The following is a 27,514-nucleotide window of genomic DNA, read 5'->3' as shown; positions in this document are numbered from 1 at the left end:
CCTGCAAGTTAACACTTATTGAATCCTGTATGGACTCCCAAGTCTCTTTGGATTCCCCCTTACTAATTTTTCTCCCCATTTAGAAAATAGTGCGTTTTTATTTCTTCCACCAAACTGCATGACCAAACACTTCCCTTCACTGTATTCTATCTGCCACTTCTTTGCCCATTCCAAATCCACTATCATCATTTCATTTACCAACTTGGCCAATTTCTTTATCTAAATCATTTACATATAATGTGAAAAGTAGCAGATCTAACGTCGACCCCTGTAGAACATCAGAAGTCACCAGCAGCACCAGAAAGGCCCCCTTTATTCCCACAATTTGCATTTGTCTGTAAGGAGTTTCTACATTCTCCCCCTGTCTGTGTGGATTTCCCCCAGATGCTCTGAATTCCTCTCACCCTCCAAAATGTACAGAGTTGTAGGTTAATTTGGGTATATTGGGCGATACAGGAATTGGCTTCTAAAATTGGCTTGTAAAAATATAATAATTTTTTTTATTCTGGTGGCTTCAATAACTTCTCCTGTCCTTTCATTTTGGTTAATTCACTCTTCTACAGTCTATTGAACCTACATCCTCATTGTTTAGTCTAAAGCGCTGACCACAGCTCTGGTTGTGCGATTCACCAGACCCAGCTTGCTATTGTAACAACTCCCTCCTTCCCCAATGTCAAATCGACTTCTCCCACACCCATATTTAAGGCACACATTTAATTTTCTGATTGAATCGACTCTGTGTCCCTTTGCAAATGGCTCAAGTGGCAATCCAAAGATCATTATCATTTTGGTTCTGTTTTTAACTGCTCCAATTCCCTCAGTAGAACTTCTTTCCTTAGTCTACTATGTTATAGGTACCCACATGGCATGGACCATGACAACTGGATCTGGCCCTTCCCTCTCCTAGTTCCTCTACAAGTCAGCTGACACCAGGTAGGCAACACAGCCTTTAGTACTCTTGATCCATGAAACAGGGTATTGTATCTATTACCTTAAATATTTTATTCCCAATTACCACTACATTTCTCTTCTTTCTCACCCATTGAGTAGTTCCCCAAACCATGGTGCCACAGTCAGGTAGCTCATCCCTCTTACAGCCCCCACTCTCATCCAAGCAGTGAGTAAGAATATGTGACCTGTTGGATGAGCTCAAGGGCTGAAGGGCCTCCAGCATGACCTCATGAATCCCCCTACCTGTATGGCTGGTCCTGAAGCAGGGTCTCGACATAAAATGTTGACTATTTTTCCTCTTCCACCAATCCATCCACTGAGTTCCTCCAACTGTTAGTTTTTGTTCCAGATTCCATCATCTGCAGTCTCTCATGTCTCCAATCTGAGACACAATTACAAAAATATTAAGAAGTCAATTTGTGAGCTGGAAGAAGGTAGTAATGAGCATTGACTCTCAGTGTTGTTAATAACAGTTCACCTGAGGGTGTGGTCTGTTTAATTACAGTTTTGGGATAAGTGCCCAAAGCCGAATTTGAACTGGTTGATTGGAAAGATGTGTGTTTTATAATGAATGCTGCCACCTCATGGATGCCATAGGTATCACCTCAAAAATTTCTGACCCTCAAATTGATCTGATACTCAAAGTTTATTCATAATATTAAATAATATCAGATATAAATTTTCAGAAAGAGCAGAATAAACTGTGCACAGATAAACAAATGAAAAAAAATTATTTGGTGACACATCAGAGACTGCAGATACTTAAACCTGACCAAGAAACAATTGACTGTACTCTAGAGGAACTCAATTATGGATTTTAGACTGCAGGCATCAAACAGCACAATCAAGGAATTTTGCTGCTATACGTGCAGTCTAAAAAGGGATGTGCAGGAATTTAGAGACAATTCCTGCACCACAATTTATCCTACAGCACCTCTTTTTGGAGGTAGCCTGCAGTGTAAATCATACCAGAAAAATTAGTTGACGATCATCCACTCTACTGCACGTCCAACCACTGGGACTGTTGCACTCAGGTACAAGACTGTTGCAGTCTTAAAAGGTGCCCAGAGTGATCGACCACATGGGCAGTAATTATGTTAATTTTTTTCAGCGATTTCTAAAAAACATTAGTGGGTTGCTTCCCTCAAGATCACCATCGGAGGGAGAAAATAATGGTTGAAATTTCAGTTCAGAACCCTTCATCAAGACCGAGAGTGCAGAAGGAAGATAGCAAGTATTATTTGGCACCTTTTACAGTTTAGTATTTCCCTGAACTTTTTTGACAATAATTTATCCTCTTAGAAATTATTTCACTGTTGCAGTGAGGAAAATACAGCAACCAAATTGCACACAATAAACTCCTACAAAAGGCAACAACAGATAATCTGTTTCAGTGATGCTGGGATTTTTAAAAACATTTTATTTAAGAATTTTAAAAACCACATTCATGTATACAAAATCAATAAAACTAAAAAAAATACAAATACAAATACAAAGAACAAACACTCATCCCTCTCACCCTCCCTTCCTTCCCACCCCACATCAAAGAAAAGAAAGAAAAGAAAAATTAAAAATTAAAAAGTTAGGAGAATGTCAAAAAGAAATACATCTAAATTCATATAATAATGGAACTTAGGATGTGTTTTCAGAGAGTCCTTCAAATTTTCAAATCAACATATTAAATATGGGCTCCATATTTTCAAGAAAAAAAAATTATATTTATTATGTAAATTATGTTATTTTCTAAAGAGGAATACCAGAACACAATTCAGCATGCCATCTCTCCATTCCTAAATCCGTATTTGATTTCCAAGTAGTGGCTATGCACTTCCTAGAAACAGCTAAAGCTAATCGTAAAAGTTTAATTGATACATAAATAATCTTAATCAGTGATGCTAGTTGAAAGATAAATTTGAGACAGGACAGTGAGATATCTCTTCTGCCTTTCTTCTATCCATTCAAGAGTGAAGTTAGCACTTTTTAGAGCACAACTTCCTCAGCACAACATTTTAAGATCCATCAGATTATTACAAATGGTTGCTATCAATCCACCATGAGAAAACTTTATATCAAAAAGTAAATTAAGGATATTGGCTTTGGAAATTTGAAGAATATTAAAAAGTTTGGACTGAGCAAAATGCATCATTTGTAGATGTCTTAAAAAAATGCCTATTAGGAAAATTAAATTTAACTGTTAAATGTTCAAATGAAGTGAACTTACCTCAAATGTACAAACCCCTAAAACTTCTTATAGCAAATCTGACCCACTCGTTGAAACCTACATCCAAAATAGAGGGTTGAAAAATATGATTCTTAAGAATAAAGATAGCAAGAGAAACATTGAGAAAGCCAAAGAAATGTATAAATTGTGTCCATATTCTTAATCCATGTCTTATTATCTGTCAGTTTTGAAAATTAAAAGGTAAAGAAGAACCTAAAACTGCCAAAATTGCTAAATTTTTAGAAAAACTCAATTCCATTTCTATCCAAGAGGGATGATCATCTAAAGCACACATGTCAAACTCAGGCCCGCGGGCCAAATTTGGCCAGTGATATAATTATATTTGGCCCGCAAGATCATATCAAATATGTATTAGAGCTGGCCTACTGGCTGCCGCGCCAGTATAGCGCATGCACAGCTAATACTACAAATCCCAGAATGCTTTGCAAATGCATTGTCACCGGCCCGTCAGCCCGCTAATCGCCCCCACCTTCTCTCTTCTTTCATTAGCATCTGCGACCTGTCGCCCAACTCGCATGTAATAAACCCCTTACGAAAAATGGCCAAACGAAAGACAGAAAACAGGACCTTTCAAGACAGGTGGGAGGCAGACTATATGTTCATCATTTTAAAAGACAAACCTGTTTGTCATTGAAGCAAGTTGTTATTTTTTTGACTTGTTGGCTTGTGAAAAAAATGCATTTAAAAGGAGCTTAAAGGCTATAGAGAAATATTATTTATTGAATATTTTATTTCTCATTTGTTAATGCTTCTTCTAGGAAGAGTTTAACCAAAACTATTATTAAACATTTATTTTAATAAGAAAAAGTTTAACATTACATATGTTGAAAGAAGAGAAAACATGCAGATGTTGTTGAAAATTTTCAATAAATATTTAGTTTGGCCCACGACTTAGTCCAAGTTTTTAATTTTGGCCCTCTGTGAATTTGAGTTTGACACCCCTGATCTGAAGTATCAAAATGTAATAGCAATAATAAATTTTGTATATTAACTGTCCAATAGTAATATCTAAAATTCTGAAGAGATAAGCCCTCATTCCTTTTGGTCCTTTGAAAATAGGCCTTATTTATATGGGTCTGTTTTCCTTGCCATATATATGAAGAAATAATTGAATCTAATAAATCAAAATAAGTTTAAAAATTGGTAAAGATGGGAACATACACAAAAATGTAGGTAAAATGTTTATTCTAATTACATTCATCCATCCAATTATTGTCATACATAAGTGTGTCTATCCTGACAACTCTTTAGTCTGGTTAATTAATCCTAAAATAATTTTTTTCAATAAGTTCTTACAACTCTTTGTAAGTGCAAATCCCAAATATTTGAATTGTTCTTTAACTATTTTGAAAGGGAAATTGTATATAAAAAAAGTTATATGTGGTATATGAAAAAAGAAAAAAAAACCTCGAACTAACCCCTCCCCCTCACCTCCCTCCCCTCCCCTAAAACTTGTGAAAGAAAAAAGAAATAGAGAAAAGAATTGGAAAGAGAGAATAAAAAGAGAAGAAATGGAGAATACCAAGAAGATAAACATTTATAATATAAATTCTGATTGGAGGTTACCAAGAAGTGAGGCCTTCAGAGAGCTTTAAACGTACATGCCCACATTTTGTAAATAAAGGAGCCATATTTTCCAGAACAGATGAAATTTATTTTGCAGACTATGAGTAATCTCCTCAATCGGTATACAACTATGAAGTTCTGCATGCCATCTTTCCATACCTAAATCAATATCTGACTTCCATGATATTCCTATACATTTCCAGAAACTGCTACAGCAATTCGTACAAATTTGATCTGATACATATTTAATTTTAATTTAGGTCTTGTGATGGAATATTTGGGAATATTTTGGGGAGATTAATTGGTGGAGACACTTCTATTGGTAGCTGAGTTGTCCCCTGACTGAACACACCGTCCTTTCCAGCTTTGGGTGTCATTGCATCGTCCACTGATCTTAGTTGGTCAATGTGTCTTTTCCATATCATGTTCCCCACTAGGATGTGATACGAACATGGGCTGAGTTTTTTCAGGACTACTCCCCACACCCATGGAACTTTGTGGATGTGGTAGTCTTGCATCAACACTGGTTCCCCCATTTCAATCGATCTTGGGTGTCTTTAGTGAAAGCTGTCTGTTGCTGTCTGAGGCTGATATTTGTACATATTGCCGACAGTCTGGTCCTTAGATTTCTCCCGAACATCAGCTCTGCCGGTGTTCTTTTGGTGGTTGAGTGTATTGTGTTCCAGTAACTCAGCAGGAAATTGGCGATTTTAAGGGACAATGATGAGTCTGAATTTTGATTGATTTTGATGGCTCATGAAAGTTTGTATGAAACATTCTGCTTCATGGTTTGTACTGGGATAGTCTGGTGCAGACAGTATGTGGCGAATATTATTGTTGTGCATGAAAGCTTTAAATTCTGCTGATACCATTTGTGGGCTGTTGTCAGAGATGAGTTCAATGGGTAATTCATATGATGTGAAAACTTCTGAGTTTTTCAACAGTCGTTTTTTTCATGCTCTTTGTAACTGCACACTTGAAATGGCCAATTGGGAAATAATTTATTAACATTTGAACAGTTGAAGTACAATCGGCCATTTCGAGTGCACATTGACTCTTATCAGGAAATTCTTTCTCATGAATGGCCCTGCAAAGTCTATGCTGACCCAATGCCATGGTTGTGATGGCCATTTCCATGGGTTTGCTTCTGCCTGAGGTGCTTTGGGTTATACCTCCTGGTATGTACTGCACCTTCTGACTGTGTGCTTGACATCTTCCCCTATGGAAGGCCACCAGACATACATCCTGGCTAGTGCTTTCATATGCACTATCCCTGGGTAGTTATTGTATAGTTCGGCCAGAACATTTTGCTGCCACTTCTTGGGAATGACAGTCCGGGTTCCCCATAGTAGGCATCCTTCTTCGATGGACAGTTCGCAACATCTGGTGTAATAAGGTTTCATTTCACTTCCACTGACATTTCCTGATCTTCTGGCCAGCCATTGTTTGTGAAATAGAATACTCTGACCAGTATTATATCTTTCTGGGTTTCCTTACTGATCCCCTTTGCCTTTATAGGAAGTTGATTCAGTTGGCTTTGATTTATTTCTGTTGTTTCTGATGTCCATTTTAGGATTGTTTCGTTCTGCTCTATATCTGGGAGTGGTAAGCGTGAGAGGGCATCTGCATGGTTATTCTGTAGTGCTGGTTTGTGTTTTAAATCAAAATCATATGTTGCCAATAGCATCACCCCACCCACCTTTGAATTTGGGCTGCTGCCACCATTGGTATTTCTTTATTTGATCCCAGTATTAGACTCAGTGGTTTGTTGTCTGTCACCAATGTAAACTTACACCCGCACAGATATGGGTGAAATCTTTTTAGCCCGAAGATGACAGCTAGTCCTTCTCTTTCCAATTGAGTATAGTGCTGCTCACAAGCAGGTAGTGATCGGGAGGCATATGCCACAAGTTATTCTCCCTTTTCAGTTTTCTGTGACAGAATGGCACCCAATCCCATGGGCGACACATCTACTGCCAGTGTTAATTCTTTGTCTGGATGGTAATGAATTAAGACATGGTTACTGCTTGTTAAAATTGTTTTTAGTTCAACAATTCGTTTGGTTTCTGTGTCCCAGTACCATTTATGATTCTTCTTAAGTAGTTCATTCAGGGGATTACATAACAGAGACATATTTGGAATGTGTTGGCGATAATTATTTACTAATCCCAGAAATGATTTAGTTCTGTTTTGTTGGTCATGTAGGGAGAATTCCATACAGCTTCTGTACCTTTGTTATCCATTTGTACCCCTTCCTCACCGATGGTGCCATGAGCACACATGTGCCTTTTTGTGGATGGACATTTCCCTGTTGAAGTCGATTCAGAACGATATCTGGGGTAGTTAGATGCTCAGAGTCATCCATGCTGGAAATGATGATGTTGTCTAAGTAGCAGCCTATATTGAGCCCTTGCAGTAATTGCCCATAATTGCTCTCACCGCTAAATGGCACATAGCTAGGGAAGGAGAAGGAAACATCCCCTGCCACCTCAGAGAGAAAATTCATATTAATTCCAAATAGCCATAGTTCATCTTTAGGTAAAGGCAGCTGCTTCAAGATCTCCATTGATTTGATCATCATCAAGGTTTTTTTAATATTTTTTTATTTTTCATACTGTGAAACATATCAACCAAAATATGTACAAAAGTATCTCATTAAATTTACACAGTGGTCTCTTCTCCCCTTTTTTCCTTCCCTCTCCTCTACCCATCCACCTCCATAAACCCATAAATATTCAACATATACAATACAATAAAACCATAAAACGATACTTTCACACAAAGGAAAATAAACAAGAAAAATGTGTCATCTATTTATTACACACTGAATCAAGTCGTTTTGTCTTATCATTTTCATTCTTATTTTAGGGGATGGAGGTCGTAGGCAAACTCTCTCTGATATGTTCCATGTATGGTTCCCAAATTTGTTCAAATATTGTGACTTTATTTTTTAAATTATATGTTATTTTTTCCAATAGAATACATTTATTCATTTCCATGTACCATTGCTGTATACTCATGCTCTCTTCCATTCAAGTTGACATTATACAATTTTTTGCTCTCGCTAAAGCTATCATAATGAATTTTTTGTACTTTATCCAATTTGAGGCCTAATTCTCTACTTCTTATGTTATTTAAAAGAAATATCTCTGGTTATTTTGGTATGTTATTTTTTGTAATTTTATTTAATATCTGATTTAATTCTTCCCAAAACGTATTTACTTTCGTATATGCCCAAGTTGCATGTAATGTGGTTCCCATTTCCTTCTTACAGCGAAAACATCTATCTGATAATGTTGAATCCCATTTTTTAAAATTTTTGAGGAGTGATATATACCCTGTGTAACCAATTATACTGTATCATGCGTAACCTTGTGTTTATTGTATTCTTCATAGTTCCAGAACATAGGTTTTCCCATACTTCATTTTTTATCTTTATGTTTAGATCCATTTCTCACTTCTGCTGAGGTTTATAGTTTATTTCATTTTCCTTATCTTGCAGCTTAACGGATATGTTGGTTATAAATCTTTTGATTATCATTGTATCTGTAATCACGTATACAAAGCTGCTTCCTTCAGGCAATCTCAAGCTGTTTCCCAATTTATCCTTTAAATACGCTTTCAATTGATGATATGCAAACATTGTACCATGAGTTATTCCATATCTGTACTTCAACTGTTCAAATGTTAATAAATTATTTCCCAAAAAACAGTTTTCTATTCTTTTGATTCCTTTTCTCTCCCATTCTCTAAAGGAAAGGTTGTCTATTGTAAAAGGGATTAGCGGATTTTGCATCAATAGAAATTTTGGTATTTGATCATTTGTTTTTTTCCTTTCTAAGTGGATCTTCTTCCATATATTAAGTACAAGTGAGTTTTTATATTGTACCAGCTTTTCATCCCAGTTATAAAGTATATGTTCCGGTACATTTTCCCCTATTTTATCTAGATCTATCTTAGTCCAGTCTGGTTTTTCCCTTTGTAGAGCTCGTCGAAAGAACCAAAGACTTGTTGATCCAAACCAAGGCTTTTATTAGCAAAAGACCGGAGCTCTTCACAGGTGGCCGACCAGTCCGGAATGATCCGACCTGGCTAGGGACACAACCCTTTAAGGCCCAGACAATAGGAGTGGCTTAGCTCTCAGCCAATTGCTGTAAGCACAGTCTAGGTACAGTAACTATATACACTATGTACATTGGTGATAGACCTGTACTATCACATTCACCCCTTCTTGGAGAATTGACCCTGGAAAAAAAACAAAAACGAGGGAGAGAATGAAAGGAAGGGGTAGGTCAAGGACTGTAGCGGTCAGGGGGTCTGACCATCCGGCATGACCGCCGTGGTGCCGGGATTGGGGTCACTGGAGTGGTGTTGCCAGCGGGCTCGTCGGGTGCGACTGCTCCGTCGCTCAATTCCCCAGTCATTTTGTCGGCAGGGTGGCCCGGGTCATTGGGATGCTGTTGGTCCTTCTGTTGCGGCACGGGGCCTGGAGAAGGAGTTGGGGGGGTTTGCTGGGTCTACCGCGTCCTGAGCTAGGTCCCGCACCGAAACAGTGTCCTCCCGCCCGTCTGGAAACTCCACGTATGCATAATGTGGGTTCGCGTGGAGTAGAGTCACTCGGTCGACCAAGGGGTCGTTCTTTGAGTGCCGGACGTGGCGTCGCAAAAGGACGGGGCCAGGGACAGTGAGCCATGCCGGTACAGTGGTTCCCGATTCGGATTTCGTCGGGAAAAGGAACATCCTTTCGTGGGGGGTGGCATTTGTTGCAGTACATAGGAGGGAGCGGATGGAGTGTAAAGCACTAGTGAGAACCTCCTGCCAGTGAGAGGTGGGGAGACCTTTAGACCGGAGAGCCAGTGTAACCGCTCTCCAGATGGTGGCATTCTCCCTCTCGACCTGGTCCTTACCGCGTGGGTTATAGCTGGTGGTCCTGCTTGAAGCGATACCACACTCCAGAAGGTACTGTTGCAGCTCTGCGCTCATGAATGAGGACCCCCTATCACTGTGGATGGAATTAGGGTACCCGAAGATGGTGAAAATACTGTGAAGGGCCTGTATCACTGAGGTGGCAGTGGTGTCTGGGCAGGCTACAGCGAATGGGAAGTGGGAGTACTCGTCGATGGCCGTAAGGATGTAGGTATTACGGTTGGTCGACGGTAGGGGCCCCTTAAAGTCTACACTAAGATGCTCGAAGGGGCGGGTGGCTTTGATAACGTGGGAGTTATCCGGACGGAAGAAGTGGGGCTTGCATTCAGCGCACACCGAACAGGCTCGGGTCATGGAGCGGATCTCCTCGACTGTGTAGGGTAAGTTGCGCGCCTTGACAAAGTGAGCAAACCTAGTGACCCCTGGATGACAGAGCGCCTCATGGAGTTTCCGTAGTCTGTCCATCTGTATGCTGGCGCACGTCCCCCTGGAGAGCGCGTCAGGCGGGTCGTTGAGCTTACCAGGCCGGTACAGGATGTCATAGTTAAAGGTGGAGAGTTTGATTCTCCATCTGGCGATTTTGTCGTTTTTTATCTTACCACGCTGGGTGTTGCTGAACATGAAGGAGACCGTGCGTTGATCAGTCAACAGTGTAAAGCGCCTCCCAGCGAGATAATGTCTCCAACGACGCACCGCTTCAACTATGGCCTGGGCCTCCTTCTCGATCGAGGAGTGTCTACTCTCCGGACCCTGGAGGGTTCTGGAGAAGAAGGCTACAGGCCGACCGGCCTGGTTCAAGGTGGCTGCCAGGGCGAAGTCGGATGCATCGCTCTCGACTTGAAACGGGACAGACTCATCGATCGCGTGCAGCGTCGCAGCAGCGATGTCAGATTTGATTCGATCGAAAGCCGCTGTGGCTTCGGTCGAGAGGGGAAAAGAGGTGGTCTTGATAAGAGGACGCGCCTTGTCGGCGTAGTTTGGAACCCATTGGGCGTAATACGAGAAAAGGCCCAGGCAACGCTTGAGAGCTTTCTGGGTATGTGGGGGGGGTAAGTCCATTAGGGGACGCATGCGGTCAGGATCTGGCATGACTATCCCGTTCTCCACCACACAACCTAGAATAGCGAGTCGTGTGGTCCGGAAGACACACTTGTCCAAGTTGTAAGTCAGGTTTAGCTGACGGGCAGTTTGAAGAAATTTGTCTAGGTTGGCGTCGTGGTCCTGCACGTCGTGGCCGCAGATGGTGATATTGTCCAGATACAGGAAGGTCGCGGTTAGCCCGTTCTGGTCCACCATCCTGTCCATTTCCCGCTGGAAGACCGCGACACCATTCGTGACCCCGAATGGTACCCTGAGAAATTGGTATAGCCGCCCATTCGCTTCAAAGGCCGTGAATGGTCGGTCCTCGCAGCGGATCGGGAGCTGGTGGTAGGCCGAACGTAGGTCAATAGTGGAGAAAATGCGGTACTGGGCGATCTGGTTCACCACATCCGTGATGCGTGGCAGGGGGTACGCATCCAGGAGCGTGAAGCGGTTAATGGTCTGGCTATAGTCGACCACCATCCATAGTTTTTTTTCATTCTTGACAACCACCACCTGGGCTCTCCAGGGGCTTGAACTGGGTTCGATGATGCCCTCATCCAGCAATCTACGCACCTCACTCCTAAAGAATTGCCTGTTTTCGTAACTATATTGCCGACTTTTGGTGGCCACAGGCTTCCAGCCAGGGGTGAGGTTTGCGAAGAGTGCTGGCGGGGCAATCCGGAGTGTGGAAAGGCCGCAGGATTGGCCCCGGGGCATGGGGGCGGGTTGCTCGGGTGCTTCGGGAGTGGGGCGATGGCAGACTGAGAGGGGGGCGTGGGGTCCCCCAAAGTGTAGGGACACCGTTTGGAACTGACACTGGAAGTCTAATCCCAGCAACACTGGGGCGCACAATTGGGGAAGGACGAATAATTTGAAGTGGGTGACCGTCACACCCTGTACTTCCAGCGTGGCGATGCAATACCCCTTTATCCCAGTCGAGTGCGACCTCGTCGCTAATGAAATCCTCTGGGTAGTGGGAATAATGTCAAGTCCCCAACGGAGGGCCAGATCTGGCTGGATAAAACTGTCAGTTGACCCAGAGTCAAATAAGCAATTGGTGTAGTGTCCATGCACTTTAATCAGTTCCATTGCTTTAGTGAGGGGATGAGAGCATTGCTGGTTGAGTGTGATTGAAGCAATTGACAGGGGAGTTTTGCGCGATGACGTCATGCAACGGGATGACGTCACGCAACGGGATGACGTAGTCAACGCTCGAGGAGCAGGTTGGAGGACCTCCCGGAAGTGCTGTTGTGGCGGCGTTGGCGGGTGAATAGTAAGTATTGGGGTTTGTAGTTGCTCGCGATTGGCGGTGGGTAGGTCGTTGGTCGCGGCGGTCGGGCCCTGGCGGTCGTCAGCGATGGATGCTAGGGTGAGCACCTGGTTGGCCGCGGTTGTGGCTGTGGCGGCGGCAGCAGCGGCGGTAGCGTCGGCCCCGGGGGTGGCTGTGGCGGCGGCAGCAGCGGCGGTAGCGTCGGCCCCGGGGGTGGCTGTGGCGGCGGCAGCAGCGGCGGTAGCGTCGGCCCCGGGGGTGGCTGTGGCGGCGGCAGCAGCGGTGGTAGCGTCGGCCCCGGGGGTGGCTGTGGCGGCGGCAGCAGCGGCGGTAGCGTCGGCTCCGGGGGTGGCTGTGGCGGCGGCAGCAGCGGCGGTAGCGTCGGCCCCGGGGGTGGCTGTGGCGGCGGCAGTGTCAAGTGTTCCGCACGGGGGCGAGAGGCGGGCCATCACCATGGTTGCGACGGTGGGTTGCCCCTTCCGGGTTCGGCGTCTCCGTGACGTCAGGCGTTGCCGTGCAGGAGAGCCCTCGCTCTCATTGGACGAGGGCTCTGGGGAAGAAGAGTTTGAATGGGAAAGCGGCGATTGGGCTTCACACGAGGCACTGTGTTTGCTGGCGGCCATTTTAGACCTACAGACTGCAGCAAAGTGGCCCTTTTTAAGGCACTTCTGGCACCTGGCTTTTCTTGCTGGGCACTGGGATCTGCTGTGCTTGTCCCTCCCGCAGAAATAACATTTCGGGTTCGCACGGGGCAGGGTAGCAGCAGCTGACAGGCCATCAGGGGTAGGGTAGAAGGGCACTCTACTCACATCAGAATGTGGGGTCCAGTCCCTAGAGAGCTCGGTGGACTTTAAGGCTGCATCCTCCATTGTGATTGCAATCCGGGCCACGTCCTCTAGTTTTTCTACCCCTTGTTCGAGCAAGCGCAGCCTCACTTCATTCGATCGGAGCCCGGCCACATAGGCATCCCGGACGAGATCATTTGTGATCTCGGCAGCAGTTTTGTCCACACAGTTACAGTCCTTGCCCAATGCCTTTAATACTTGTAAATATGCCCTGCTGGACTCACCGGGCTGTTGCTTCCTCGACGCAAGCACGAGCCGGGCATGAACTCTGTTCACCGGTTGATCATACAGTCCTTTCAGTACCTTTATGGCTGCGGTGTAAGTGGTCTCATCCTGGATGTTCTCGTAGACTCTCAAGGACACCATAGAAAGCGAGGAGGAGTCACGTGATGGAGTAGTGGCCGGACGGTGAACTCCAGCCCTCTCCAGAAAAGTCGGGAAAAACAAGAGAAAACACAAAGGCACAGAAATAAAAGTTACAGAAAAGTGAGTATAAAGGTGGAAAGAAGATGGCGACAAAAAAAGAAAAGTCGAAAGCAACGGTAAGAAGAGAGGAAGAGAAGACAAAGGAGGAAAAAGGTGAAGGCCTTACCTGTCCGAAGAGGCCCGCTGCGGAGAGAGAAACCCGCTCCCTCAGGTCGGTAAATAATGGACTACAAAAATGGCTCGCAGAGCCGAGTAAAAGTGCGCAACCGCGCATGCGCGATACTTCGCGCATGCGCGATGCGAATGAAAAAAAACACACCAACGGGAGGGGGGACCAGCTGGGGAGTCGATCTCCACAGCCGGCAACGACAGCTGCAGAACACCTGCAGCAAGAAGAGACCACAGAAGACAATAGAAACAAGAAAGAAGAGGAGGAAAGGGCAACAAAGAAACAACAGATGGCCAACCCAGAGGAAGAAGAAGAGGAAGAGTATGGTGAAATAGAAGAAGAAAAGAAAGGCAAGGTAAAGGATATACTTGCTCTTATTAGAGGATACATGGAATCATTTAAAGAATGGCAAACACAGGAATTTAAGGATTTAAGAAAAAGAATAAACAACACTGAAGAGAAAATAAATAAAATAGAGATGACCTTAACAGAAATGGGAAAGAAAATGGACAAGATGGAAGAGCGGGCAGTAGCAGCAGAAATGGAGGTAGAAGACTTAAAAAAGAAATTGGAGAAATCTAATAAAAAAACTAAAGAGACACAAGAACTACTAGCTCAAAAAATAGATACAATGGAAAACCATAACAGAAGAAATAACATAAAGATAGTGGGCCTTAAGGAAGATGAAGAAGGCAAGAATATGAGGGAGTTTATAAAAGAGTGGATCCCTAAGACCCTAGGATGTCCAGAACTACAGCAAGAATTGGAAATAGAAAGGGCACATAGAGTATTGGCCTCTAAACCACAACCACAACAAAAACCAAGATCTATTGTAGTAAAATTCCTAAGATATACTACAAGAGAAAAGGTACTGGAGAAGACAATGGAAAAAGTAAGAGAGGGCAACAAACCACTGGAGTATAAAGGGCAAAAAATCTTCATTTATCCAGATATAAGTTTTGAACTCCTAAAGAAGAGAAAAGAGTTCAATACTGCAAAGGCGATTTTATGGAAGAAAGGGTATAAATTTATACTAAAGCATCCAGCGGTATTGAAAATATTTATTCCAGGACAACAAAACAGACTATTCTCGGATCCAGAAGAAGCAGGAAAATTTGCAGAACAATTACAAAAATAGACTGAGGGAGGAAGACGGGTAATGAGAGTTAAAATGATCACAATTGATATGTATGTGGGTAAAGACAAAAATAGACTGAGGGATGAAGACGGGTAATGAGAGTAAAAATGATCACGATTGATATGTATGCGGGTAAAGAGGTATAAGAGTGAATAGAGACAAGGAGCATACGTGAATGTATCTGTACTTAGAGGAAAATATAGATAGTATAGACAAGAATTAATAAGGGAAGGTAATGGAATAGAGAGAATAAGGAGGGAATTAAAAGAGTGACCTTTGTGACATATGAAAAGTGAATTCTTTTCTGGGGGAGGCGGGGTGGGGGGAAATAGCGGTCACTGCAAAATCAGTTGACGCTTGCGAGTGGATTCGCAAATCCAAATGGAGAGGGGAGATGTGGTTGTCCGACAAGGGATAAAGGACAACTCAGGAGGTGAAGGGGAGATTGGGGATAAATAAGATAGAAATAGGAGAATAAGGAAAATGTTGGATGTTGTAGGAATGTTGTCTTATAAAGAGTTGAAAATAAGAAAACAGAAATGGAAAAGGAGGAAAGGTAATGATGGAAAAACGGAAAGAGAAGATAAACAAAATATAAAAGGGCTACGCTGAACTATATGTCTTTAAATATTAATGGAATACATAACCAAATTAAAAGGAATAAACTACCAAATTTAAATGAATAAATGTATTCCATTAGAAAAAATAACATATTGGTTAAGAAATAATATTGAAATATTCGAACAAGTATAGGAGCCTTACATTAAATACAATAGCGAAAACCTACCGGGGACAAACATTACCTAAGTTGATGGAAGGAGAAGAAAAGAAAAGAATGGACTCAGTAGAATTTCTGGTGTAATTTTGTTGAATGACAACATTGTCTGACTGGATTAATGCAACCTAGATTGTATACCTAAAATGGATGAGAGGGGGGGTGGGGGGGTGGTTTGGGAGGAAAGGGGGGGGGGGGGGAGAAAAAGTCACTGTATATGTGTGAAAAAGAAATTGTGTATATCATGGCTAATGTGATTTATGGTGTGAAAAATAAAAAAATTTTAAAAAAAAAGGACACCATAGACAGCAATGCTGTTAGATGCTGGTTATCCTCCTCTACCTGAATGAATCTCAGGAAGTTTTCAAAGTTCAGCAGCCAGAAGTTAAAGGCTTTGAAGGCTGTAGCTGACTGTGGGTCGATATCAAGTTTTTCTGGCCGAGTTAAACGCTCCATCCCTTTCAAAAAAAATTCTTTTGCTAATAAAATTGTAGAGCTCGTCGAAAGAACCAAAGACTTGTTGATCCAAACCAAGGCTTTTATTAGCAAAAGACCGGAGCTCTTCACAGGTGGCCGACCAGTCCGGAATGATCCGACCTGGCTAGGGACACAACCCTTTAAGGCCCAGACAATAGGAGTGGCTTAGCTCTCAGCCAATCGCTGTAAGCACAGTCTAGGTACAGTAACTATATACACTATGTACATTGGTGATAGACCTGTACTATCACACCCTTGTCTGGTAAAAATCTGATAAATACCTTAATTGTGCTGCTCTATAATAATTTCTAAAATTTGGTAACTGTAAACCACCTTGATTATACCTCTCTGCTAATTTATCTAATGCTGCCCTTGGATTCCTCCCTTTCCACAAGAATTCCTTATTATTCTCTTTAGTTCAATAAAGAATTTTTCTGTTAAGAGAATTGGTAATGTTTGAAATAAGTATTGTATCCTTGGGAACACGTTCATTTTAATGCAGATTACCCTCCCTATCAACGTTATCGGTAATTCTTTCCAATGTTCTAAGTCTTCCTGTAATTTCTTTATTTGTGGCTGATAATTTAGTACAAGTGGCTTAAGTTATGATCTAACCTGATCCCTAGGTATTGGATTGCTTGTGCTTGCCATTTAAATGGTGATTCTTTTTTAAAATTCTGTATAGTCTGCGTTACTCATTGGCATCACTTCACTTTTATTTGCGTTGATCTTGTACGCCGATATTTCTCCATATTCCTTCAATTTCTTATCTAATTCTTTTACTGATACCTCTGGTTCTGTTAGGTATACTATGATGTCATCTGCAAATAAGCTGATTTTATACTCCTCTTTTATTTTTATCCCTTTTATTTTATTCTTATCAGTTCTGCCAAAGGTTCTATTGCTAAGGCGAACAATGAGGGGGATAGTGGACATCCCTGTCCAGTTGACCTACTTAATTTAAAGTGACTCAATACATATCCATTTACTGTTACCTTCATCAATGGTCCATTATACAATGCTTTAATCCAATTTATATATTTTTCTGGTAGACAGAACATCTGTAATATTTTAAATAAGTAATTCCACTCTACTCTGTCAAATGCTTTTTCTGCGTCTAGAGCAACATTCACTGTTGGTTTCTTACTTCCTTGATTAGATTAATAAGTTTGCAGATATTGTCCACTTTTCATCTTTTTTTAATAAATTGAATTTGATCTTAGGAACACAATCAGCCAATCTGTTTGCTGATAATTTTGCTATTACCTTATAGTCTAAGTTAAGTAGAGATATTGGTCTATATGATGCTGGTGTTAATGGATCCTTCCCCGTCTTTGGTATTATTGTAATTATTGCTGTTTTACATGAATCTGGCAAGTTTTGTGTTTCTTCTATCTGGTTCATTACTTCCAGGAGAGGAAGAATTAATAACTCTTTCAATGTTTTATAAAATTCTATTGGAAATCCATCCTCTCCTGGTGTTTTATTGTTAGGCAGCTTTTTTAATATGTCCTGTACTTCCTCTATTTTAAATGGTTTTATTAATTTGTTTTGTTCCTCTTGCAATTTCAGCAGTTCAATTTTAGCTAAAAATTCCTCTATTTTATCATCTTTCCCTTCATTTTCCATTTGATACAATTGTTCATAAAATTCCTTAAAGTTTTTATTAATCTTTGTTGGATTACAGGTACACGATCCTTTATCCGGAACCCTTGGGGGACAGTGTGTTCCGAAATTCAGATTTTTCCGGATTTCAGAAAGCCCACCAAATTGTGCTGCAGTATCCACCCCCACCCCCTTCCAGTCGCCCACCCCACCTCCCCCAACTGCAGTCCCTCAGCCGCCTCTCCCAAACACTGGTCCCTCGGCCACCTGGATGTCTGTCCCGACCACCGGTCCCTCGGCTGTCTCCCCCAACCGTGGTCCCTCAGCCGTGTCTCCCAACCGCCGGTCCCTCAGCCACCTGGACATCCCCCCCGACTGCCAGTCCCTCGGCCGCCCAGATGTCTCCCCTGACCACCGGTCCCTTGGCTGCCTCTCTCGACTGTGGTCCCTCAGCCGCCCAGATGTCTCCCCCAGACCGCCAGTCCATCAGCTGTCTCCCCCAACTGCGGTCCCTCAGCTGCTTGGCTGTCTCCCCCAGCCACCTTCCCCAACCGCGGTCCCTTGGCCCCCTGGCCATCTTCCCCAATTGCAGTCCCTCGGCCGCCCGGCTGTCTCCACAGCCATGTTCTCCAACCTTGGTCACTCGGCACCCTGGTCGCCTTCCCCAATCGTGGTCCCTCAGCCGCCCGCTGTCTCACTTGGCCGACCGGCAGTCTCCCCCAACCGTGGACCTTCAGCCGCCTGGACGTCTCCCCCAACCGCAGACCCTCGGCTGTCACCCTCAACTGCGGTCCCTCGGCCACCCGGCAGTCTCCCCCTTCCCCCAATCACTGGTCCCCACTTGCCGGATTTTGGAGCTTTCTGGATTTTAGATAAAGAATCGTGTACCTGTATATGTAATTTGTTTATCTTTTTTCCTTGATGTCAGTATCATTCTTTTAGCTTGTTCTGTTTTAAGTTGCCAGGCTAATATTTTATGTGTTTTTTTCTCCCAGTTCGTAATACTTTTGCTTTGTTTTCATTATGTTCTTCTCCACCTTGTACATTTGTAATGTTTCGTATTTAATTTTTTTTGTCCGCCAATTCTATCTTTTTCATTATATCATCCCTTTTTAATAGTTCCTTTTCTGTACTTACTATCTCCCTTTCCAACTGCTCTATTTCCCGATTGTAATCCTTTTTCATCTTAGTCACATAACTTCTTATCTGCCCTCTAATGAAGGCTTTTATTGCATCCCATAATATAAATTTGTCTTTCACTGATCCTGTGTTTATTTCAAAATATGTTTTAATTTGGCATTCAATAAACTCCCTAAATTCGTGTCTTTTAAGTAACATGGAGTTTAACCTCCATCTGTATGTTCTTGGTGAGATGTCCTCCAGTTCTATTGCTAATAATAGGGGTGAATGATTTGATAGTCTAGCTTTATACTCAGTTTTCCTAACTCTCCCTTGAATATGGGCTGACAACAAAAACATATCAATTCTTGAGTAAGTTTTGTGCCTACTTGAATAATATGAAAATTCCTTCTCTCTTGAGTGTTGCCTCCTCCATATATCTATAAGTTTCATTTCCTGCATTGATTTAACCATAAATTTGGCTACTTTATTCTTTTTACTTGTCTTTTGTCCAGTTTTATCCAACATTGGGTCCAAGTTAAGGTTAAAATCCCCTCCTATCAATATATTTCCTTGTGTATCTGCAATCTTCAAAAAAATATGCTGCATAAACTTTTGATCCTCCTTGTTAGGTGCATATATATTGAGAAAATTCCAAAATTCTGAGTATATCTGACACTTTATCATTGCATATCTTCCTGCCGGATGTATTATTTCCTTTCTATTTTGATTGGTACATTTTTGTTAACTAGTATGGCTACACCTCGAGCTTTTGAATTATAGGATGCTGCTGTTACGTGTCCTACCCAGTCTCTCTTTAATTTGGTATGTTCCGCTTCAGTTAGATGCGTTTCCTGCACAAATGCTATATCTATTTTTCCTTCTTCAATAAATTTAGTAGCCTCTTCCTTTTAATTTGGTTATGTATTCCATTAATGTTTATAGTCATATAGTTCAACATGGCCATCTTATATCTTGCATACACCTCTTTTCCACCTCTTCACCACTCCATCCTCCTTTTCCCCATTTTCATATCTTAGTTTTCTCATTACACTTAATGTACGACAACACATTTAAGACATAAAGTACCCCCTCAGTTCCCACATCCACTAATACCTTAACCCCAAAAGATTCCCCCTCTCTGAGTTGCCCCATACCCCTTGCCGGGCAACCACAACTCCCCTTTTCATTTGGATTGCGATCTTGTTCGCAGAGTCAACTGATTTTGCAGTGATGGTTATCCCACCCCCCCCTCCACCCAGCCCTCTCCAGAAAACATTTTTTTTAACACATATAATAAAGCTCTCTCCCTTCTTTTTTCTCCCTTAACTCCCTTTCTTCCCTTCTCTTTTTAATTCTTTACATATACATTGTTTTTACATCTTTATATATATTTTATCGCCGTTCTTCATTTTTGTTACATCTCTTCATCTCTTCTCCTGTCCTGCAAACGTTCTGTGAATTCTTGCTCTTTCTCTGGATCTGAGAACAGTCTGTTTTGCTCCCCGGGTATAAATATTTTAAACACGGCTGGATATGAATTTGTAACCTTTTTTCTATAAAGTTGATTTTGCTGTATTAAGTTCCTTCCTCCTCTTTAAGAGTTCAAAACTTACGTCTGGGTAAAAATATTTTTTGATCCTTGTATTCCAATGTTTTATTATCTTTTCTAACTTTATTTCTTGCTCGTTCCAGTATATTTTCTCTTGTCATGTATCTCAAAAATTTTACTAAGATGGATCTTGGTTTTTGATGTGTCTGTGGTTTTGGAGCTAATGCTCTGTGTGCCCTTTCTATTTCCATTTCTTCCTGCATTTCTGTCGTTCCCAGAACCTTCAGGATCCATCCTTTTATAAATTCCTTCATGTTTGTGACTTCTTCACCCTCCTTCAGGCCCACTATTTTTATGTTGTTTCGCCTACTATAATTTTCCAACATATCAATTTTCTGAGATAACAACTCTTGTGTCTCTAATTTTTTTGTCACTTTCTTACAATTTTTCTCTTATGTCATTCGCTTCCATTTCTACAGCTGTTTCCCTCTCTTCCACACTCTCTACTCTTTTCTGAATTTCCAGTTCTAACCTTTGCATTTTATCTTCTGATCTTCTCATTTTCCTTTTGATTGTATTAAACTCTCATGATAACCATTTTTTTAGTGATCTCATTTGTTCTTAAAAAAAGACTTTATCTATATTCTGTTCATCAGTTTTACTTTTTATTTCTCTGTGAAGATCTTGGTCTTCTTCTTCCTTTTCTTCTGTGTCTGTATCTGTGTTTGTGTCTTCTTCTTCTCTTCTTTGTGTCTGTCTCTCTTCTGTTTTTCCTGATGAGCTGCTTGTATCTCTTTGTCGGGCTTCTTGTTGCTGGGCCTCTTGTTGCTGTTCCTCTCCTCCTGGGCTACTCATCTGTTGTGCTTCCTGTCATAGGTCTTCTTGTCGATCTTCCCTCCGCCTGTCTTCCACATCTGTTTCATCACTCCCTCTTCTGCTGTCTTCCTTATCCTCCAGCTGAGAGCCCTGGTGTCAGGTGTCCCTCAGCTGCTCGCTCTGTGACAGCCCACTCCTCTGCTGAGCCCCTCTCCCGCCGGTGTCCTCTTTCTCCTTTGATTGCGCAGTTGCGCACTTTTGTTTGGGTCAGAGAGCCATTTTTGTAGTGCACCGGCTGGTGGGTCGTGACTCTGTAGGGCAGGCTCTGACCTCGACGGTTGGGCGCTCCTCATCACCGCAGCGTCCTGTTCCTTCCTGCAGGTAAGGCCTTCTTCTTTCTTCTCCGGTGACTTTTTTACTTCTTTTTTTTCCAGTTGTTCTTACTTTCTCCTTCTTGGAAGCCATCTTCTTTCTCTTCTCTGTATCTTTATCTTCTATTTCTTGTACTCTATTTTTGTTATGCTTTGGTTTTTCCTAACTTTTTTCCTATTTTCCTGGAGAGGGGTGGTTTTCCCAACCGGCCACTACTCCATCACGTGACTCCCCCATCGATCATCATCAAGGTTGATGACCTCCTCCTGATTGCATCTTCTCAATTTGTTGAATATCTCCAGTTAACAAATCAATTTGTTGGGCCTGTTTATTATTTGGAAGAGAAATAGCAAATTCTTAAGCTTCCATATCAGTGAAAAATTTTGCCTGATTATTTTCCAAAAACACTTTGAGTACCGCAGGGTGACAAAAATAATTTTTTAATCCTTTTTTCCAAAGCACTGATATTAATTAAATTCCTTTCTTCTTTTTACTACCTCCAAACTCAGATCTTACATAGAAAAAAACTTCCTTATCAGCCACTTTCAAAAGACTTTGAAATTGACTGGCCTTCTGAATTGCAACTCTCAGTATAGTCTCCTTATCTTGATAACATAAACATCTGATCAAAACTGAGTGTGGATTCTAATTAGGCAATGGTTTCTTTCTATTTGTCCTGCATGCTCTATCCAATTCAATTCCATTCGGAAAATTATCTGGTCCCTTATAGGACCTTCAAAATCTTCAATGAATCCAACAATCTTCACATTATTTCTTCGACTATGATTCTCTAATATGTCAATTTTTTGTCGAAGCTGTTTCTTCTCAACACTCCATGCCATAACCGAGTCTTTCAACTTGTTAACCATATCTTTACATTGATTCACTTCATAATGATATTCCTGCAAATTTTGTTCAACTTTTAAAAATTTTACTTAAACCTTTTCAATGACTTTTACATGTTTTTAATTTCCTCCTTAATTAACCATTTTTCTTTTAACGTATTCAAACTGAACATTAACATCTCATCTAATAGATCCATACTGTAAATGCATTTACTCACTCATAGCTTATAATTGATTCATCAATTGCCTACCTATACCATGCCCCTTGGCTTCCGGTATCTTTACCTACACAGTTTCCATTTCCTGTATTAAATGAACTTGTTGATATTCCTCTTCTCCCTCCACTTCTACTTGCTTTGCTTGGTGCTCTTCCTTTTCAACATCACTCATTGAAAAGATCTCTTCCAACTCTGTCTCTGGCTCCAGGTCCTGCACTTGAAAACTAGTAAGTCTGTGGTGATATGTATATACTGCTGTGTATGAGTGGCTGGCCTGCCCACTGATGACTTGCTCCCCAGTTGCTCCTCCCCTAGTGACCATAAAGGTAAACCTCCTTTCCCTCATCCATTCATTCGAGCACATGGAGTCGGGTCAGCTAAAATATAAAGTGTATTAAAGCCTATGTCTCCATCTCAGTCTTTGGAGTCATTGATAGAGTGTGTCAAATTAATACACTTTAATTTTCCACATGGGATGAACAAGCTGCTGAGGCCCGACAGGCTAGAAATCGATCCACAGGGGCTTGGAACTAGCTGCCTGTTTCTCAAACCTTCTTGAAGCTGCAACCAGGCCTAGTGGGTTCAGATGGGAAGAGACTCATGGTCCTGCAATTAAGAGTGGGCCACTGAGTGTACCAAGCGATCAGGACTGCTCAACCGACCCAAAGGCCATGGCTGAACTCCGCAACCTCTACCAACTTCAGATGAATGAGGTGTTCTCATGATACGTGCTGGCCTCGAGGAAACAGCAGCTCGGTGAGCCCATGGATGAGTTTCTTTGGGCCCTGTACTACCAGGGAACTGACTCTTGGAGCACAGTTTCAACCCCCGTACCTGCAGCCCAGTGTGTGGAGGAGTTGGTCCGGGAACCTGCAAGTCTGGAGTGAGGTTTGATTATATCTATCAGCGACTGCTTGAGGAGGACAATCTGCCTCTGAAGAGGGCCTTCCAGCTCCCTAGGACTCTCGATTCTGCCCAGCGCAACACTGAAGCGATCGCTGCCAGTAAGATCAGGCCCTATGCATGTGGGCCGAGGGCACTCCCATTTTGGGAACTGGCGTCATAGACTGCCTCCATGCACGCAGGCCACGACACCACTGCTGCCGCCACCGCATTTATAACCATATAACCATTTACGGAGCGGAAACTGGCCATGTTGGCCTTTCGAGTCCGCACCGGTTCACTGATTTTGTGCGCCCTCTTCAGGCATTGGTGATTTTAAATGTAGTGTATCTTTGAGAATTTTAACATCTATCCATAGGTACTCTGTACTTTGGATGTGAAATCTCATATTAAAATATTCAAAAACATTGGCTGTGTGGGAGAAGCCAGTGAGTGGCCGTGGACAATTACTTCTCAGACTGGAGGCCTGTGACTAGTGGTGTGCTGCAGGGATCGGTGCTGGGACCAGCGTAGCTTGTCATCTAGATCCACAATCTGGACAACAATGTGGTGATTGGATCAGCAAGTTTGCAGACAATACTCAGATTAGAAGCGTTGTGGACTTGGACAACCAAAGTGCCACTTCTGCGGCTAGCTAAAGCACTCCCGATGTCTCTGCGCAGCAAAGGATGCAGGAAGAAAGGACATTACTAGAGCGTCTGTAAGTCAAAACCAACCTGAGCGAGTAGTGCTGTATCCACCTCGGGGGTGGCCCATCGACCCTGACGCTGCCCAAATAGCTTGTCCACATGTGTGACTTGGGAGTCGCCACCTTACCCAATGTCTCTTCTGCCTTCCTGGATGACATAATTTCTGCCTTCTGCCACCTGGATGATATCACTTCCGCTTTCTTCCTCCTCCTTGCCTGGTATGACTGTGGGGTCAACATGGGGGCTGCATCTTACAGACTGTGCCCCCCCCCCCCCACCAACAGCGATGACGATCCAATGCTGGCCTCCATGATACTGAACTAAGGCATTCCCCAACCAATCGCCCACTCAATGATGCAGATTGAGGTAAATGGGAAAAGAACGAATTGCCTGTTTGACAGTGGGAGCTTGGAGAGCTTCATCCATCCGGACACTGCCCGTAAACTCTCTCTCTCTCTCTCTGTTAGACTTATGAGCGGCACTATCTCTATGGCTGCAAAGGACCAACCCACTGAGATTCATGGGCATTATGTAGCATCGTTAATGGTGGGCAGGGGAGGGAGCAAAAATATGATAATTTTCATTTGCTTGTGATGTGTGCCGATCCTCCTGGGCCTCGACTTCCTGAGCCAGTTCAGGAGTGTCACGATGGCGTTCGGAGCACCACAACCGCCCATATACAACCTCTGACTCACAGCCCCCACCCCTGGCAGTCAGCTCCCGCCTGCGGCCTCTCCACCCTCCACAAACCACCTCCGTCATTATTTGAGAACCTGACCCCGAACTGCAAGCCCATTGCAACAAAGAGCAGGCAAAAAAGCGCTGAGGACAGGGCATTTATAAAGTCCGAGGTGCAGTGACTCCTGGCAGAGGGGATCACAGCCCACAGTTCGAGCCCATGGAGAGCCCAAGTTATGGTGGTCAGGGGCGGGAGTAAACCCCGTATGGTGATCGACTACAGTCAGACGATCAATCGATTCACCCAGTTAGACACTTGCCCCTTCCCTCTGATTACCAACATGGGTCAATAAAATCACCTAGTATAGGGTGTTCTCCACGATCAACCTGAAGTCAGCATACCACCAACTCCCCCTCACTTAGGGGACTGCCAATATATCGCATTCGAAGCAGATGGCGGGCTCTACCACATCCTCTGGGTGCCCTTCGGAAATTTCCATGTTCCAGGGGGAGATGGATTGCATAAACTGATGGCCACTTTTCCCTACCTTGACGTCACCATCTGTGGCCGCGATCTGCAGGACCATGACACAAACCTTCAAAAATTCCTGCACACAGCTAAATGCCTCAATTTGACTTGCAACAAGGAGAAGTGTGTGTTTAGCACTACTCACCGAGCCCCCCTTGGATGCGTCGTGGCACATGGTGTCATTGCCCCTAATTCCAACCCTGCCTTCATGGAGCTCCTGATCCCTCACAACGTCAAGGTGCTAAAATGGTGCCTGGGGTTCTTTTTTTTACTATGCCCAATGGGTGCCCAATTATGCCGATAAAGCCTACCCCCGGGTAAGATCCACAACCTCCCCTCATCAGCAGAAGCCCCGGCTGCATTCAACCAAATCAAGGGAGGCTAAAGTCATGATGCATGCCGTGGATGAATCCATCCCATCCAATCTAGAAAATTATGCTTCCAACTTCACACTGGCCGCTACTCTCAACCAGGTGGGCAGGCCAGTGGCAATTTTTCCCGTAACCTCCATGGCCCCGAGACACGACACTCCTCTGTCGAGAAGGAGGCACAGAAAATTATTGAGGCAGTACGCCACTGGCATCATTACCTGGCCGGGAAAATATTTACTCTGCTGACAGACCAACAAACCGAGGCCTTTATGTTCAACACTAAACTGCGGGGTAAAATCAAGAATGATAAAATCCTGATGTGGAGAGTTGAGCTCTCCATCTTTAGCTATGATATCCTGTACTGGCCAGGCAAACTCAATCCCCCGCCCCCCACCAGATGCCCTATCCTGGGGAATGTGCGCCAGCATGCATCTTGGCCGCCTCCAGTCCCTCCACAATGACATCTGCCACCCTGGAATCACAAGATTATTCCACTTCATAAAAGCTTGGAACCTCCTGTATTCCATCGGGGACATCAGGTCTGCCCAGAAACCACAGTTCTTCTGGCCTGACAAGGTACACCTCATCAAAGCCACACACCCCTTTGAACAACTCAGTGTCAATTTCAAGGGACCTCAGCCCTTGTCCAATAGGAATGTCTATTTCCTCAAAGTCATAGACGAGTTCTCCAGATTCCCATTTGCCACTGTCATCAGGGCACTCCGCAGCATGTTCATCCTTTCGGGAGTCCTCTTTCATGAACGACGAGCTGTGACAGTACCTGTTGGCTAGAGGAATAGCCATTAGTAGAACCACAAATTACAACCCCAGGGGGATCGGCCAGGTGGAGAGAGAAAATGCCATCGTTTGGAAGGCAGTCCTCCTGGCCCTTAAGGCCTAGCGAGGTCCACTGGCAGGAAGTCCTGCCAGAAGCACTCCGTGCCATCTGATCCTTCCTATTCACTGCTACCAATATGACTCCACAGGAATGCATGTTTTCCTTCCCCAGGAGGTCGGCGACCGGAACCACACTGCCGCCCTGGCTCTCATCTCCGGGACCCGTCCTGCTGTGGAAACACACAAGGGGCCATAAGACTGACCTGTTTGTTGAAGAGTCGCAGCTCCTGCACGCCAAACCTCAAATCGCTACATGTTGCACCCCTATGGCCATGAGGACACAGTCCCTTGTCCAGGACCTGGCATGTGCCAGAGACCACCCAACCCCACCACCTACACCCACATCACCCCCCTCAGGGACTCGGCACAGGTTAGTGACACGTCCTGGGCACCCCTACCACATGCCCCGGACCCCCTTCCAGCTGCTCCGACCATCACAACCACCCCCACAGACAACCAAACCCTACCTCCAACAGAGACAGTCCTACCCCCCCAGTCACAAGGCACGACTGGCCACATAGCCAACAATTACACCACCGGCAGACCTGCGCAGGTCACAGAGGAAGAGGAAAACACCCAAACGGATTAACCTCCTGGACTTTAACCCGGTAGGGTAGGGTTCTGTTTTTAAAGATGGGGTGAATTTGGTTATATGTATATACTGCTGACTATGAGTGGCTGGCCTGCCCACTGATTTCTCGCTCCCCAGTAGCTCCTCCCCTTGTGACCTGGCCATAAAGGTCGACCTCCCTTCCCCAACTTTTCCTTGTTGGTCTTAATATTGGCAGTATACAAAATTATTTGGCCTCTTAAATATGCCTTCATTGTATCCCACAGAATCAAATTAGATATAATTAGTTAAGAGTTGGTAGTAAAAAAGAATTGCATTTGCCTCTCCATAAAGCTTAAAAATTCTTTATCTGCAAGTGGTGAGGTATTAAATCTCCATTGTCCTTTTGTAAAAGATGTGTCCTAGAAATTCAAAGTTAAAATAACAGGAACATGATCTGATATAATTATTCAACCTTGTTATGCATTTAAGCCTTTCAAGT

The 27,514-nt window shown here is 43.3% G+C and overlaps 1 long non-coding RNA gene across 1 annotated transcript in view; it reads right to left on the bottom strand.

Annotated features, from left to right (window-relative positions):
- LOC138761671 (uncharacterized) overlaps positions 1 to 27,514 on the bottom strand; it is a 191,642-nt gene that overhangs the window by 117,564 nt on the left and 46,564 nt on the right. The window contains exon 2 of the long non-coding RNA XR_011356422.1: positions 1,195 to 1,333. This is a non-coding gene — a long non-coding RNA (uncharacterized lncRNA). The remainder of the gene's footprint in view (positions 1 to 1,194; positions 1,334 to 27,514) is intronic.

This window comes from Narcine bancroftii, chromosome 4 (assembly GCF_036971445.1).
Source record: "Narcine bancroftii isolate sNarBan1 chromosome 4, sNarBan1.hap1, whole genome shotgun sequence".
Classification (NCBI taxonomy): domain Eukaryota; kingdom Metazoa; phylum Chordata; class Chondrichthyes; order Torpediniformes; family Narcinidae; genus Narcine; species Narcine bancroftii.
Note: the sequence above shows the minus strand (reverse complement) of the source record. Positions and strands in the feature narration are given on the sequence as shown.